Raw genomic sequence first — 17,434 nt, 5'->3', positions numbered from 1 at the left:
TTTGAAATGTAGTATGTATTCAGGAAGCAATCACAGGCATCATCACTCCAAAGACACAGTGCAACACCTCTCCAGTACTTAGTTATTATAAAGAAATTGGCCACTATTTGGTATTAATATATGTCTTAAAGACTTTTTTGTGTATCCTTAAAATTACCAAAATGCCAAAGTGAGGGACAAATTGATAAGAATGACACTTTGTAATGATTTTTTTTATAATTCTTTGCATGTTGTGCTATAAATTGTTATTTTTCTGGAACAATTATGCAAACCTCACAATAAATAGAAGTTGCAATATATTAGTATGATAGCACCTAGGAAAACACTCTGCAGTTTGTCTAGGTTTGAAGGATGACTCATGTAATACAGGTTTTGAGGGGAGTTTTATGGATTTCTGCTGACTAGGTTAATTATTTTGTATCACATGCTACTGTGCTTTTCTGAGCAGCTTTGGTGGGAATACAGCAGACTGATCTCAGCCTTTCACATGTGGGCCTGAAGTGTTTAAGCTTTTGCTCTGAATGACTTGTGCTTGCTACAGCAGACATTCAAGGTTTTTCAGCTCAGCGATTTGGGGGAAGAGCATGCCACAGCTCTCCAGAGTGTGCCCATCAGTCTGTGCCTGGTGTGGACACAACTAGAGGACTGTGCACTCTGTATGTCAGCATGCAGATAAGCCACTGAAGCCACAACAAAAGAGGTTTGTGCTTCAAATGTACTCATGTTCTTTGGTTTTAGTGCATTTTATCTGGCTTCTTTGAAACTCAAATAGTCCCGGAGCTACATGGAAGGGAGACAGGCTTGGTCATCTAGGAAAACATGTGAATGCTTGTGTATAGGAGAACAGCTGATACAGAGTGAAGCAGTAATACTTTTTTTTGGCAGGGGTGAATGTAGGTGGTTCCTGCTACGAATACCAGATGTGTCACCAAGTGTTTCTGTGTAAAACCAGCCATCAGTCCTGAGGCCATATCACCACTCTCTCTTGGCAAACAGATTTACATCTGTTTGGTCTGTCTAGCTTTATCCTGCACCATCTGAATTTGGAAGACAGAAGGTGTAGAAATCTCACCTGTAAAGAGTTTTCTGCCTTGCTCTGGACCAGTGTACTCTTCTAGCCATCTTCCCAAAACCTTTCCCTATGCAACTCTCCAAATCGGCTTGCTGAAGTTCATTTATTGACTCTCCTGTGCTCCCTTGCCTGCCCTTGGTGAGAAAAACCATCCACACCAATCTGTGTGAAGCTTACATATAAATGGAGGCAGGCAGTGTCTTCAGTCTTGCAGGTACTATTAAAGAACATGTAGGGTTAGAACCAACCCAGCCCAGTAAGTCCCAGTAAGTCAGTTGTTGGTAAATCAGAGTATGTTATTAAGGTTATTTTCATTAGCCAATGAGAATACGGGATAGTGGTTGGAAAGCGCCAAAAAATGCCTCCTTTCATTTGTGGTGCATGGGGACAATTGCCTTCTTGCAACCCCAAGAAATAACGCACACAGTCTGTATCACATTTTGTGAACCAAAAATGTGGCCAGAGCCTAGACTAGAGAGAAATGCATCTCAATGGGAAGTGAAGAGAGTGTAGAAGACTTATTTTTCTGCAGGCTCTCAGCTCTTTTCACTGCCTCTGATTCTACTGTAGGTTTTTCTTTACATTGGGATCTTCTGAGTTGGCTGTTCCATTAGATTCAACTCCCATTCTCCTTTGTTCTTATGGAGGTGGAATACAGCCTTAATTTCCTTGGAAAAGGAATTTTCTTCCGTCTGATGATTACATAACACCAACATTGGTTTCTTGAGCTTTTCTCTCCCCAGACTCACATCTCCATCTGTGGTATTTAGAGGAATGTCCCTGGAAATTATAGAAATGGTTGTGTCCTTGCTCCTGACATGTGATTGATGCAGAGTGGCTTCCTTGGCATGGTGGATTTGGGTACTCAGGATATGGTGAGTCTGGCTGGTATCTGCCAGAGGCAGTCTGGTTTTGAAGGTGGTCTTTTCCCTGGGCAGTTGGTGGAGATACAGTGACTCCAGAAACCAGTGCTGAGTGATATCTCCTTTATGAATTTGACCCCAGGAAGTTTTTTTCCACAGCTGATATATGCAAAGCAGCATTTCTGTTTCAAATCTACTTGCTCTAATAGCAGTAGTATCTCTACTCTTGTCATCAACACAAGTCCAGGATGCCTAAACCAGAGATTTTGGTCTTCCCATTAAACTGCATCTTCCTCAGGTATTGGGCATACACCTTCATCCTTGCACTTTCAGTCTGGGCAGCATCCTCAGGTTGAATGTCTCTAAAGGTCCTCATAGTCAGGCAATATCCACACCTTGCAGATTATTTCAGTGCAATTTTTCCTCATTTCTATCTGACTATTCTCCATCCTAATAGTCTTATCCAGATTTTCATGTCTCAATTGTTGCAAGGTTATTGCCCTGCCAATATATTCATCCAGTTCCTGCTAAGAAGATTGTTTTCCTAGCTTGCTGTTTTGAACATGCCAGCTCTCTCTATTCACCCTCCCATCAGCTTCCCTCCTCTCCTACAGTGCTATTCCATTCCTCTCCCTGGCATCATCTCTCATATACTGTCAAAACATCCGTGTCTGCCCCAGCAGGATTGCCTCCCACCCTTTTTCCCACCACCACTCGCTGGTTCCATTTTGTTACAAGCACTTACGTGTTGTTTGTGCTGGAAGAAGCTCCTTGCAGTCATCCAAAATGCTTCTTTCTCACCCCTGAAAACTTTCTGAGCAATCTTTTTTGTTCTGACACCTGTAACCAGCTTAGGACAGGAAAGTGGCTGGGATATGGACAAAAGAGAGCACTCCCTGTTGTATTGACCAATACTTTTGGGCTGCTTACCTGAATTTATCTTTTTTTCTATGTTTAAGGGCAGATGTTAGAGCACGTGTGATGCCTAATGGCTAAGGTCCACATGAACTGGCCTTCTGTTCCAACAGATCACTTAAAACAGTGCTTAATTCTCCTAGGCACTGTGTTAATAACAATGAAGACAGCAAATAGCTCTCCAAACACACCCTTTCTCTGACAGATTTTGAGAAGTGCCCATTGCTTCCCTCCATCCCTCAGCCACAGGCTGGCCTTTTCCCTGTTTGTGAGGCAGCATCCTTTGGCTCAGAAAGGCTTCAGCTGGGATTTTGGCTGCTCACCACTCCAGATGTACTGGCTCAGCACAGATGCAGAAGGCAGTGTGAAGGAGAGGTGTGCGTGTGCATGCTGCCAGGCAGCTGCCCTTCTCCTCTGCTAGCACCAGCCACAGTGTGTCCTCCTGTGTCACTCAGTGGGGCAGTGGGACTGCAGCCCCCAAATGAGACAGCCCCCTCCCACCTCCCTTGGTCATCCGTGGCTTCCCCCAGCCTTGCATAAAAGGGGGATATAACAGTGCTAGAAATTGTTAAAGGTACACATAGAATCACTGAGGTCAGAAAAGACCTCTAAGGTCATCAAGTTCAGCCATTAACCTCACACCACTGTGTCACCACTAAAACACATCCCCACAAGCTACATCTACGTGCCTTTTGAACACTTGCAGGGATGATGATCTCACAGTTTAAAATTGGTTAGCCGACCTTTGTGTTTTATGAACCAAAGACTAAAATACTTTGGCTGTGTAAATAAAAAAAGTCATGACTAGATGGAAAAAATAGTCTTCTTTCCTTTTAAAATTTCATTCTTCCAAAACTTAATGTTTATTAATACTGAGTATGAATTAAAAATGGCTGAGTGTTGAATTCTTAAAGAAAGTGCCTCTAAGAATGTTACTCTAAACCTCCATTGCAAAAACTTCTTAAGATACTTCTGTTGTTTATGTCTGCATTGCTTGCAGTATATTATGACATCTGGGTCATCTCCTGGCCATCACAAGCGCACTCAAAGCACCAGCCAGTGTCACTCTGTACTAGTGCTCTGCAGGTCCATGTGAACCCCTGCACAGAGCTATGCAGAGCAGCCTACTCCATTTTGCACAGTAACACTTCTAAGCCACCTCTTTCCCCATGGTTTAAGCAGTCCCTATTTTCAGCGCTGCTGGGGAAGGTGACACCCTTGAGACCAAGTAGCATGCCTGACTCCTCTGAGTCATCATGGTCAAGGGTCCCATGGCTGAGTGGTGTCTGAAGCCACAGCTCTGCCAACATGAGGCTTCAGTACTGGCCTGAGCACCTCAGCTCAGACATTAGGTCCTCCTGGTGTCCTGCAGTGCTCTTGAATGCTGTGCGTGAGAGAGATGAAATCAATTAGCAAGGGGCACACTCATCACATAAATGGCTTCATTATGTTGATTAGACCCACCCACAAGCATAACTGGAGTGCCTGGCAGCGCAGTGAGGCAGGTCCAGATCAGATGGCAGGGGAGAGGGTGTAAGGGCTGACTTCACACTAGATGTCTCAAGCCCTCCGCTCCGTGAATGAGTTGATACCAGATGTTTGTAGAGTCAGAGGTACTTGTGTTGGGGGCATCTTTGGAGGACAGACTGAGTTGATCTGGCCTGTCAGTTTGAAAATGGGGTGACAGGGGAGTGTACAATCCCTCATGATCTTCTTTAGTATCATTTAGATACTAAATGATCAGATATTTGATACTGAATTTGGGTTTGGTATGGGATCTTAAATTTTCCCTCCTGTTTTCATCCTGCAGGCTGGACTGATGACTTAAGTGGGGATTTTGCCTTTCACATTCTAAAAATATAACCTGGAAATACAAGTGAAGTCTTTTTTAGGGAATATTTCTAAAGACAGTGAAGCTTGATAAAACAAGAGAGGTTATATGGCTTGTGTTGGAATATCAGTATGTTTTTGATATGCATACAGAGAGATTTTGTTGCTACTTTGTCCTCTTACAGCAGAGGAGTGTCCATTACTGTGGTGGCCTACACGCATTCTACTACTTCAAGAAATCAGACACACAGTAGGTTTTGATGGGTTTTTCTTGTAATGGAGACTTGTTTCTGGAATGGAGACTTGTTTCTGGAATCCCTCTTCCAGTTAAAAGGTAGTAGAAGTTGATAATGAATTTTTGGGCCTCCCTTAGCAGTAACAGATGCATTAACTTTGAATATGTTGCTATATAAATTACAGCTTCATATTGGTACTTCTTGGCAATTGATACACAAAGGAGAGAGAACACATCCTAATACCAATGTAAAAATTGCTTTATATAGCTTAAATTTCTCTTTTCAAGCACATTTTATTTTTAACATTACATTGGTTATTTTCAAATATAGACTGTGGTGAAATGCAGCCAGGGGAGAGAGAAATGAGCACACACATTTGGCTTTCCTGCCTGTGTTCTATGTTGATGCTGTTGGGAGTAAGGCACCTGTCCTGCTGCTCCTCTGGTTTCTGTCCCACACGCTCCTCTCCTTCCCAACTCACTTCTTTTTGTTCTTCTGCCTCTTCTACATTTAAACTTATGCTCTGCCCTGCACTTACCTCTAGGAATTCCTCAGCATTTGGGAGGATGTCCAGGATAGCTCTTTCTCTTTGCAAATTGACTTAGCCACCTCTCAAGTTCTTTAGCACAGGGGCTGTGCATTAGCTGGCAATGCTACATGGGTTCTGCATTGGACCTGCATTTTACACCTGCCCTGTGCTGGGCCCATTGCTCCCATCATACACATACTTGAAGGAGGTTGCAATGCAGTGCGAATGCTGGGGGGCTGCGAGAAGGAATGTGTGGCACAGGGGTGATATTTTGGCACAAAAGCCAGTGAATCATACATGCAGTGAGAAGTCATGCTCCTCCCACCCAGACACTGGTGGGTCCCACGCTGCTTCCCACAGGGCCTGGTGGGGGAATGGTGTCACCCTGCATGGCTTCACAGGCAGCAACAGCCTTGGACTTCCACTTCAATGATATCAACCTGTGCTCTTCCTTGGGACATGCCAGCTGTTTGTGTGTTCTCCTTCTTTCTCTTGCCTCCCACCCCAGTAGCTTGTCTCATCCCCTGGCCCAGCAGCTGCAGCCGCTTTCATGCGCTCCCTCACACCTTCAGCCCCATCAGTGGGACAGGGGCCCAGAGGGAGGGAGCACATTATCTCCCTCCAGGGCAGGACCTGCCTCTCAGCGAGGTGGAGGCAAGGCTTACAGGACTCCTTGAGGAATTGTAATGCGCTCATGAGGGAGGGAAACCTTCGTGTGGGTTTCTTCAGCACAGGGCACAGCTTCAATTGGAGCATCAGAAAACATTTCCTCTACCTTGCTTGTCCATAAGCTGGTGCTGGACATTTTCTTGGGAAATGAGCTTTCAGCCTTTCCATCCAGCTGACATTTTAACACCAGGGATGGATTGAAGTTCTGCCTGAGGAGGTGTCAGACTCCCTGCTTCAGGTGAGCAGAGCTACTGCATTGCATGAGCAGCACAAGCCTGATGGGCAGAATGCTGGGCTTCTGTGGTATATACTTGCTGTGGTACAGGTACCACAGGGACTTGAAACTGAGTTTCCTTCAGCCTTGTAACACTTTGGGCATGCAATATCATAGCCTGCTCCTCTTGCTAATTTTTGTCTCTTTGTGATGGGAGTGCTGTGCAGGCTCATGAATCAGCTCACCAGAACAGTAGCACCTTGTAAGCTGTGGTCCCTGCTCTGGCTCAGGGGTGGTAGGCAGCACTGCTGTGTGGCATCCTGAGCCGTGGCTGCTGCTTCTACCAGATGTGTGTGGGAAGCCCAGGAGAACCAAAATTTGCTGGGAGAATCAGAAGGGGAGGACTCTTCTTATTATTAGCCATGTCAACCGATGACAGGCACACCTCAGACGTCCACCCACACCACTTCCTACTCCTCTGAACCAGCTGCTCGGCTTGGCTCCACGGGGAAATGCTCAGCCAGAAGCTCATAATCCATATCTGACTCCTCAGTGCAAAATTAAAGCACTCTGCTATAAGAGCAAGGAGGAAGGCACAGCTGGTGCTCAACTTGGGGGGTGATGGGGAAAAAGGGCTCCTCATGACCAGAACTGAAGCATTCAAGGACAGTTGGTGGAGCAGTGGCTTTTCTGGACATCCATCACGGCAAAGTCGTTGCTGAGCTCCTTGTCTCTTCCCTGCCCTGATTTCAACTCACTTCTTTTTGGTTTTTTTGCCTCTCCTACATTTAAACTTATGTTCTGCCTTGCACTTACCTCTAGGAATTCCTCAGCATTTGGGATGATGTCCAGGATAGCTCTTTCTGATTGCATATTGATTTAGCCACCTCTCAAGTTCTTAGCATAGGGGCAGTGCGTTAGCTGGCAATGCTACATGGGTTCTGCATGGGGAACTGGAGTCAGGTGAGAAGCTGGGGGTATTTCAGGAGCTCTCCATACAGAAAGCCTGGGGGGACCATCATGGCTATAAAGCCTAGTGAGAATTCCCCCATGGGCTACTAACACAGATTTTTTTAAAAAACAATTCATAATTAAGCTTTCCTTGAGCTCCCCTTGTAATGATGCTGGTGCTTCTAATGCTCTAGGCAGGGAATTCATATTTCTTAAAATGTCAGTTCTGCATGACATCTCACTCATATCCTGGAAATCTCTGGGGCATAGGATATGGCAATCCAGGGGCATGAGATAATACAGGCATTTACAACTATGACAGGCAGATGAAAGGAGCCTGATCCTAACCTGATCCCAGACAGCAGCCCAGAATGTGGACTCATGAGCTGCACCGATGCTGCTAAACTCCATGAAGACATGGGGGCAGCAGAAGTCCCTTCCTCTAGTGTCCTGTCCCTTGTACTAAACCTACTCAGCAGCCTGTTTAAATACTAATCATTAGCACTGAGCCCCTTATTTGACACAGTGTGTGCCATGCTCTGGAGGATCACAGATCTCACCCATGAACAGGGTGGTTTTGGAGTTCTCTTGCTGCAAAAGTCAATGTGTGGTTGATAACTGTTCTTCTTCCAGTGACTCTGCTGCTCTCCTGGCTCCTGGAGCAAATGGTGTTTTCATCCCTGAGAAGGGCTTAGCAACCCCACCTGGGCTTTATGAGTAAACTTTTATAATCTATTAGGTATTTTGGGGATTTTACAGTATTTTATTTATGTTAGGTAAATCTGTGCAAGAAGGAAGAGCTTTACCATCCAAGTTCAGGCTGCCCTGGGCAGTTTTGTTTGCAGGTAGGAGGTGCCATGGGGTCATCTCTTTGGAGCAGGAAGAAGAATACCTGCTGAGCATCAGCCTCAGGTTTAGCTTCTGCTGAGGGGTAGGCAGGGAAAAGCAGTCCCTTTGACAGCCCTCTCCTTAAACCTCCCTCCAAGGTGAAACTGCTGTGGAGAGAAAGGTTTACTTAGCTCCTGGTGAGTTACAGCAAGGACTTAAGAGACTTTTAAATGATCCCTGCCACTGTCTGGCTGCCTTATCTGAACAGGAAGTAGATTTTGCTAATTGCTATTAACAGTTTGTCACTTTGCATGGGAAGTCTAACTGTGGGTTCAAATCTGTGTGTACAATCTGGATCTTGACCTGGCTGCTTAGAGCTCTGTGATTTTAATAATTTTTTAAAGTTTAATTATTGGGTTATTTTATTCTATGCTTTGCTATTCTATCTGTTATGACTGGTTGTGATTTTGCAGCCTGGGCAGTACTGCTGGCCCTGGATGGAGGACAAGATAGGCATCCTGTCTGACACAGTGCAGGTGCCTGGCAGCTCTCCTGGAGAGCTTCAAGGCAGCAGAGACTTTTTCCTCATAATGCAAGGGTCTGTACCAGGCCAGAGGACAATGGCTTTATTTTAACAGTATGAACTCACAGTTGCAGGAGCTGTTCAGTGCAAGATGTGTGATTAAGCATGAAGGTGAAGGTGGTGGTAGGTGGATGCCAGCACACTGGTGGTTGGGGCTAAGGAGAGGTCACCCCTGCACATGCCAGGGATTCCCATAGCTGGCAGAGTACCTGGTCTGCCTCACCCCAATCTTAGCTTGACCTGGTTCAAATAAATCCTCTGCCAGGGATTGTCTTTGCTGCTGGCTTTAAATAGCAACATCTTCATTGACTTAGGTCTTCTCTTGAGCTTTGTGGCTGCTTTCTCTCTGAGCTTTTTCTGTTACCCCTATCTCAAATTGACAGACCAATCCTTATTATGCCTGGTGCTAAAGGCTCCAGGCTTAGGGGGATAGCTTAAAGCCCTGATTTATGGTCCGTGGGCAGCAGAAATTTGCCCTATGAAAATGTCTCCAATAGCCCTTACAGAGGGTCAGGCTCCTTCCCTTCCCTTCCCTTCCCTTCCCTTCCCTTCCCTTCCCTTCCCTTCCCTTCCCTTCCCTTCCCTTCCCTTCCCTTCCCTTCCCTTCCCTTCCCTTCCCTTCCCTTCCCTTCCCTTCCCTTCCCTTCCCTTCCCTTCCCTTCCCTTCCCTTCCCTTCCCTTCCCTTCCCTTCCCTTCCCTTCCCTTCCCTTCCCTTCCCTTCCCTTCCCTTCCCTTCCCTTCCCTTCCCTTCCCTTCCCTTCCCTTCCCTTCCCTTCCCTTCCCTTCCCTTCCCTTCCCTTCCCTTCCCTTCCCTTCCCTTCCCTTCCCTTCCCTTCCCTTCCCTTCCCTTCCCTTCCCTTCCCTTCCCTTCCCTTCCCTTCCCTTCCCTTCCCTTCCCTTCCCTTCCCTTCCCTCTCCTTGTGGGAACCCCCACTGCCTGAGATAGAAAGTTGTGGTCAGGGCTTTCCAGGATCCTCCTGGACTGTATGTGCTCCACTGTATTGCTTTTCCAACAACAGGGTAGTTAAAGTCCATCCCAAGAACCGTTTCCTGTGACTTTGAGGCTCTTTCAAGGTGCCTGTAGAAGGCTTCACCCAGTTCCTCCTCCTGATGAACTGTAGCAAACACCCACAAAGTCACCCTTACTAGTCCACCCTTTATCCTAACCCATAAGCTCTCAGTTTGCTCATCATCCCCCCGCCAGGACAGAGCTCAAAATCCCATCATTATAGGTGTGATTTCTCTGGGGACAGGGAATACTGCCACCAGCTTTTGTAAAGCCATAGCTATTTTCAGTGTTAAGGACTGCAGCAGGTGACAGCCTCATCTCACCCACTGGGGTTTTTGGGAAGGGGGAAATGACCCTCAATCCTGCATGCACAAATCCATTAATCAACACTTGCAGGCAGAAATGTGGAGCTATGGATCACCCTGACCATCTCCACATGACCTCTGAGGAGGGTCACAAAACCACCCAACCACCAAAAGAAGCTTAGATGGCCTCCAGCGAATGAGGAGGATGAACCCTACAACTCCCTCAACTCTGAAAGGGAAGCCAGATTTCAGCACAATGACAATTCATATCCCCGTAGAAATCTGAGCTATAGTGTTTGTATCTGTGCTAAATTGCCAAATAACCCCTCAGAATACTGACTGGGGAGTACAGACCCACCTGCTGAGATGGGTAAGTGCTGTAGAAATGGAATAATTTAAATCCCTCTTTGCCAGAGTAAAGCAAACCAACAAAAAGCCCATTCATCTCTTCGATAAAACCTTTTCTACTTTTTTGTAATCAATATGGCTCAGATCTCTTTTATGTAACACAAGGCTCTAATTCAGCTGAGTAAAATGTGTAATGTAATTTTGAGAATCTATAAAAGCTCTAACTGTGATGTATTTAAAAACATCTACTCTGACTAAGTAGGAAGCAGAAAAATTACTTATATGACCATTAGTGATGGAGTTTGCTATTCCAGAGCAAGCACCAGTAATTATATCTCCCATACACTGGCAAATTCAGTGCCTTCCAACAGTGTGGACACATGTTCCTGAACCCTTTACTATGTTGAAATAGCCATTTAAATAGAACTTTCCAGTCAAGGCATGATCTGATTCTTTCCATTCTTCTCCAAATGCATTCACACCCGGCGCTGGTCAGTAAGCTAACTTGATCTGGTACAAAAACTACAAAGATTTTTGGTATATATGAAAAGCTCAGTTTCAAGAATGGAGAGCATTTCACTCCTAAAACATAGCGAATCAGTCAGGACAAAATGGAAGTGGCTCTGGGCAATCTTCCTTTCTCAGGGTAAGTTACTTTAAAATAAGGAGAGACAGGTGTTACAAACTCCCTGCCATCACCACTGGCTCCATGACAGGCTTTTGTCCTCTGAAACCCCAGCCAACAATTCAGTCTCTTTCCAAGGACTGTTGGAGGGCAGGGAATACTGCAGCTGTGGGCAACCCTCTGGAGCTGGCTGCAGCGGGATCTGCTTCTCCCACCCATTTCTTTCCACATGCTGCATGCAAGACAGCAGCAGCACCCTGTGAATCTGCAAATCCCGGAGAAAACCAACCCAACTCAGTGTATTCCCAGGCATTGCTACAACCATTGGGTTTTGCAAACAAAAAGAGATTCAATTCCCCAGCTGAATCCAAGCTGCAGTTTGTCTGGTCTTTCTTGCACTCAACCATGGCCACAGAAGTTGGATAAAGTGCAGAGCTGCTCTCAGGGCAGGAGGTGCCACCACCAGCACTGCAGAGACAGGCCACAGAAGAGGCTGGAGTGTTTCCTTACACACCTTAGAGCAGACTTCATAATTTAATTCTCATTCCTTTATAGTTATTCACACATCCAAGGAAGTCTGCTGACAGTCAGGGTGCCAAGCAGCTGCTGTGTCACCAAACAGCTCTCAGTGCTGTGGGCTGTCCCTGCCTGCAGCTCCTGGCCATCAGACATGGCATCCTGGCCAGCAGGTGAGTGACACCTCACTGTACAGCTCCTTGTGAGAGCTTTGCTAAGTGGATATAATTAATGGCTGGAGAATGACATTTAAACATGTGTTTGATACTTTCTCCTAGAATTAGGACAGAATTACACTACTTTGCATGCTGATTAATTCTTTTAGCCTGCAACTGACTTCAGATTTGAATAAGTAGTGTAGTTCATGCTTTCTGCTACCAAAACTCTAAAAGCAGGATGTTTTTCAGCTATTATTTTGGTTTTCACATTTAATTTCCATGGTGCATTTGTCATCTTTCAAGAACATACAATGCACTGCCAGCTCTATCATTAATGCCAGCTCAATAGAATAGAGTCAGAACAATGATGACATCTTGATTGCATGAATTTCAGCTTTTCTGATAAAACTAAAAAATTCTGAGCCTTATGGGTAATTTTTTCTGACCCTGCATGTTGCTCTCTGCCCTACAGACCATCTTGTTTAGCCCATGAAATTCTATTTATGGATTCCCCCACCATGGGGATGCTCAGGTCTGAGCCTGCTGCTGGCACATTTGGTGCTCACAGTTTTAAGACTATTTATGGAAAACAGAAGCTTGCAGCAACCATAATAAAAACATCACAACACTTCAAGTTGGAGCTCATGCTCTCTGCAGGCTCCTATGGTATGCTCTGGAGTACCTGCATCTGGCAGTCACTCCCTGTCAGCCAAGCAGGGTAGAGACAAAAGCAGAGACAAATTAACTAGGGGAAAGGAAGACTCACTTTCTGCCCACTGACTAAAGGTTCTTGTCTAGAAAGGCCTCTTTCACTTCATGAAATGCTTCTCTTTTCTGCCCCATGAAACACACATTATTCTTCTTTATGTTACCTACCAGTAAATCCCCAAAAGAGGAAATATTTTCTTCATTTGGAAAGTGTAATTCAATGGCCTTGGTGTAAAGCCACATTTCCATATAACTCTTTTGTGCTTTTATCCAGTCATGCCACTAAGCCTTTACCTGTCAGGGAGGAATGAGGGAAGCAGTTGTGTTTTTCTGCTGGAGGACAGATGCTTCTCAGTAAACAGCAATGGGCACTCAGGTGTGGAACTCTGCCTGTTCAGACTGTTATTTGTGAATATTACAGGATGACCTTGTTTTGGGATGTCACAGTTGGTATTTCAGTTCCAGTTAAAATGCCACTGCTCTGGAGGTCCATACAGTCCCTCTGCCCCTCTGTGCTGGCTGTCAGGGACACCTTGTCAGTGTGGGACTCACAAGGGAGATGAGACATCTCCTGGTTCTCCCATGTGTCACAGAGACAGATGCTCCAGCTGTAGGCTCCCACAACAGGTGAGAGTGGCAAACCTCCCTCTTTGCCCAGACAGGTATATCAAAGGTAGATTCAGAGTGGTTTGGGTTGAAAGGGACCATCTAGTTCCATCCCCCTTCCATGGGCAGGAACATCTTCCACTAGACTTGGCTGGTCAAAGCTCTATCCAAAGAGCTTTGAACACTTTCAGGAATGGGGTATCCACAGCTTCTCTGGGCAACCTGTTCCAGTGCTTCACCACTCTCACAGTAAAGAATTTCTTACTAATAACTCATCTAAACCTACCCTTTTTCAGTTTAAACCCATTAGCCCTATGGAAGTACTTGGGATGAAGGAAATCTTAGCAATAATTTCCTTGTTTACAAGGAAAGGCAGAGTTAGGTCATCATTAAAATAAAGCTTCCTTGCTGTAGTGCTTGTCCTAGAGATCAGCAATACAGGGCTGCAAGGCATCAATGCATATACAAATTGGAAAGCACAGTTCCCACACTCCATTCCCCCCTGCCAAGCCTGGAAGACACTGGACAACCCAGAAAATCTTTGGCTTTGAAGAAAAACTTGCAAACAACAAGGAAGGGACCTAGCTGTTTTACAAACCAAACCCTGTTATCTGGAAATAAGTGAGACACTGTGGCAGCAGCAGTCTCAGAGCAGGGAACCAGAGAGCTAGAGAACAGAGGCACATGTGATCCTGCAGGTCCAGTGTGGGCTGTGGGAGAGGTGGAGAGGTGGAGAGGGATGAACGTGACAAAAAGTTGAGGTCATCTGGGGATGATGAATCAGTAAAAAAAGGTGTGCTTTGGGGCATTGAAAAGAAATGGAAAAGTGGAGAACAGTGTCAAAACAGGAGACATGTGAAATGTCTCCTCATATAGTGCTCTGAACACAGTGCATGCCCTGACGAAACAGAGCGGATCTCTTCTGCTTGGGAAGTGTCAACAGACTCGCTGTGGCACCGCAGTGTTTCTGCTTAAATGTTCAGTGTGAATGCTCAAGTTCACACCAGTGCTGCTATGGTGTTAAAAAGTCAAACACCTCTTGCTGGGCTGCAAATCACCTGGCAGAGCCAAACCCCAAACTGTGCTTACTGCCCCTGCAGATATTTGGATGTAGTGAACAAGAAAGAAGCTCAAGCAGTTTTATCCAGAAGCTCACACTGACATTTTTATCCCATTACAGTCACACACACACTCAAAGAGCCCAAACACACAAGGCCAAAGGGCACCACAAGAATTCAAACAGTTTCAGTCTCTTCTGCAACTGCTCAGTCTTGTTATATCTCAGTGTTATTCCTTACAGAGTATTCAGGCCATAAATTCAGACACAAAAGTTGTTTCTTGCCTCTCTTCCCTTGATTAAGCCTGTGTCTGAATGTTGTAATTTCCATGGGTGAATATCAGCCTTTATTAAGGAGCAATGGAAAGCTTCTGGGCTGTGTTCAGCCTATTTGCTGAGCTCTGAATTTAAAGTATTGTTTATCAGATTTCTCAATATTTACACTCAGTTCCCAACTCAGTAAACAGATGACATATTATATGATACTACTGCTCAAAAACCCCAAGGAAATGAAAAGCAAAAACTCTTTGCAGCAGAAACCCACAAATGCAAATGTTGAAATTAGCTCCCTTCCAATGCCTTTTTCTTTGTCCATTATTTATAGATAACTTATATAGATAACGTATGTAGAGCATGAGCACTGTCAGAAGATAGGCATTGCTTGATGGGTTCAGATTCTCAGTATTTTTAACTCACACAATGACAACTTCCAGATGCTTCAGCAGAAAGATTTCTGTAAGGAATGATAGTAGGAAGGCCAGCCCCTAAATCAAATTCTTCTTTACTGAAAAACTTGGTACGTGACAGAGGATGAGGACTATACTCTGCATTTTTGAAGCTTAGTTGAGTGGAGAATGAGAAAATATCCCTGTTTATACATCAATGCCTGGCCCTATCTGAATCCTGCATGTTTCTGGCACAGTCCACAATCCCTGGGCATTGAGTTGCCCAGGTGAGTGTCTTCTGATGAATCTGTTTGAGATTTTTCTTTTTTTACTAGAGTATGGTACTGGCCATATCTTTCACTTTGCTTCGTATAGTTTTTGCAATATTTCTGTTTGTCTCTATTGGCAGGCAGTGACCAACAGCTCTTGGTGATGACATTGCACATGGGCTGTCCATTGGCCTGTCCACCTTCTGCACAGGAAAGCCCTTTGGTAGCAGCTGCAGACAAAACCTCTCCCTTAAGGGTATTTCATCTGTGCTTTAAAAGCAAGGAGGACAGTTAATGAAATAAGGGAGTATTTTCAAATCTGTGCTGCATCCTGGTTTTAACTGCAGTCCCTGCAATGCTGTTGAGTCTGAGTGGCAGCTCAAGCCTTGCACCAGCATGGAAAGGCTGCCAGTGCCCCAGGAGGGTCTGTGAACCACACAGGATAATGCTGGTGAGCACAGCTTCAGAAAAGCAAGGCACTGAGAAAGCAAACAAGTCCCTGGCTGGGATAGGAGCATGGTATATAGCTTTTGCCTCACAAGAAGAAAATCCCTCTAACTTTATTGAAGGAATGCTGTTGCTACTTCTGTATTGCACTTTTCTGTTTTTAATTAAATTGTATAATTTTACCTAATGAATCAAGAAATGCACCTGCAGTAAGCAGTGTAGATTGGGCAAAATGTTGATTTTAATTATGCTAAGTTTATTCAACCGTGTTAATGCCAATAACTCCATCTGGCTGGAGCAGCAAGCATGGTTTAGCATTTATTTCCAGGTATACAAAGCTTTGGTTTGTGTAGACTGAAAAGAGATGAGTCATTGAAGGGAATTTGATTGCAATGCTTTATTTAACAAATTAATCTTAAGCTTCAAGAACATAATAATAGCAAATAACATTATATGAACTTCATCTACATCAGAGTTATAGGGGGGCATTCCCTGCATATAAGTTACCTTAATATGGCACCAGTTTTGGCAGTAATTTTAATTCAGTAATCTATGCCTCAAAGAGTTAAACAAATGAGGGGATTTTAAAGATTATGTTTTATTGAATATTAATGTGATACTTTGTAATAATACAGACTAGCTGCTAAGGTGTGACAATTTTCTTTTGTGTTTCTTGGTTCATATTCAGTTTTTGTTAGGAAGAGAAGTTTTCTTATTTTCTAGTGCAGAGAGGAAGGCAAACCACCCAAAGACAAGCATATTTTCAGAGGTTGCAAAGCTGTCAGTACAAACTCATTCATTCTGCATTTGGACTTTGAAGAATGTGCACAGCGATGAGGGCCCTATCTGAAAGAGCTGTGTGCTACTTTTTAAGGGAAAAAGCAAATGTACAACCTCATTAACATGAGTTATTGTTGTTAAATAGCCAGGAGATATGGAAAGAAGCAGCAAGTTGGCAGGCCCTTGTGGTTCATGTGCCAAATGAGTATGGAATTGAAGAGGTTGCCATGAAAAGGAAACTTCTTGCATAGTGATTTACAGTGCAAGTGCCTAAGCCTAAGCCAGAAATACTTTAGGGGTTAGGAAATACTGAGATTTAATATATATTTTCCTGATTATTCAATAAATTCTTCCTTTTTAATAGCATCTCCTGTAAAGCTGCTTTTTAAAGAGGTCCGTCCACTAGATACACAGCAGATATGGGATATGAAGAGCTCAGCTTCCTAAAAGCTACTGCACCTAGTCCTGATGTCTGTGGCTAATCTCACAAGTATTCACACAGACTATGCCTGAGATGTAAGATTTACAATATAAACTATAATAAAAAACAATCTCTTTTTCAGGGTGAGATTTGCCAAAAAATTATGAATAGTTATAGTGCTTCATTCTCAGCTGATTTTGTGGAAAACAGAAAACCCAGACAGCCCCGCTCTTCAGGTTCAGCTGATTTCACCACAAAGTTTCTACTCTTTCATTAGAGAACCCCAGTGTACAAGAAGCAAGAGCTGGATTGCTTATCAGGGACATAGCTGCAAGCAAATAAATCCCCTCTGGTGACCAGGCTCCCCTGTGCAAGGAAGGCATTATTCAGCCATGTGCAGGACAGGACTGCTCTGTTCCAGAGAACTCAGCAGACCTGGGAAACATTAAATACAAGGTGACTGCTAAGAAATGGTAAACAAAGGGATGTGTACATTGTGCTGCCAGGGCTGGGCTGGGCTCAGCTTCACTGCTGAAATTATATCCCTAACAGATGTCACTATCTGTGGGAAATAGTGGAAAAATAATTAGTGTTAATGGCAGCTCAGTAAATTAAACTTGTGGACTCAACTACTTGGTACTCCTATCTTTGTAGGTTCTGTGAGGATCCCTAGGATGGCAAATGGGTCTTGATCATACAATCACCAGCTGATATTTGAGTTGAAATGCAGAAATGAAGGCACAAGTCCCACCATTGTAGCAAATGTGGCTGTAGGTCAGTGTGGTCACTTGACCTTGGCTGGACCAGATGTCAACCAAAGCTACTCAGT

This window comes from Vidua chalybeata, chromosome 1, assembly GCF_026979565.1.
Source record: "Vidua chalybeata isolate OUT-0048 chromosome 1, bVidCha1 merged haplotype, whole genome shotgun sequence".
Taxonomy (NCBI): domain Eukaryota; kingdom Metazoa; phylum Chordata; class Aves; order Passeriformes; family Viduidae; genus Vidua; species Vidua chalybeata.
The sequence above is the reverse complement of the archived record's forward strand: the minus strand, read 5'-3'. Positions refer to the sequence as shown.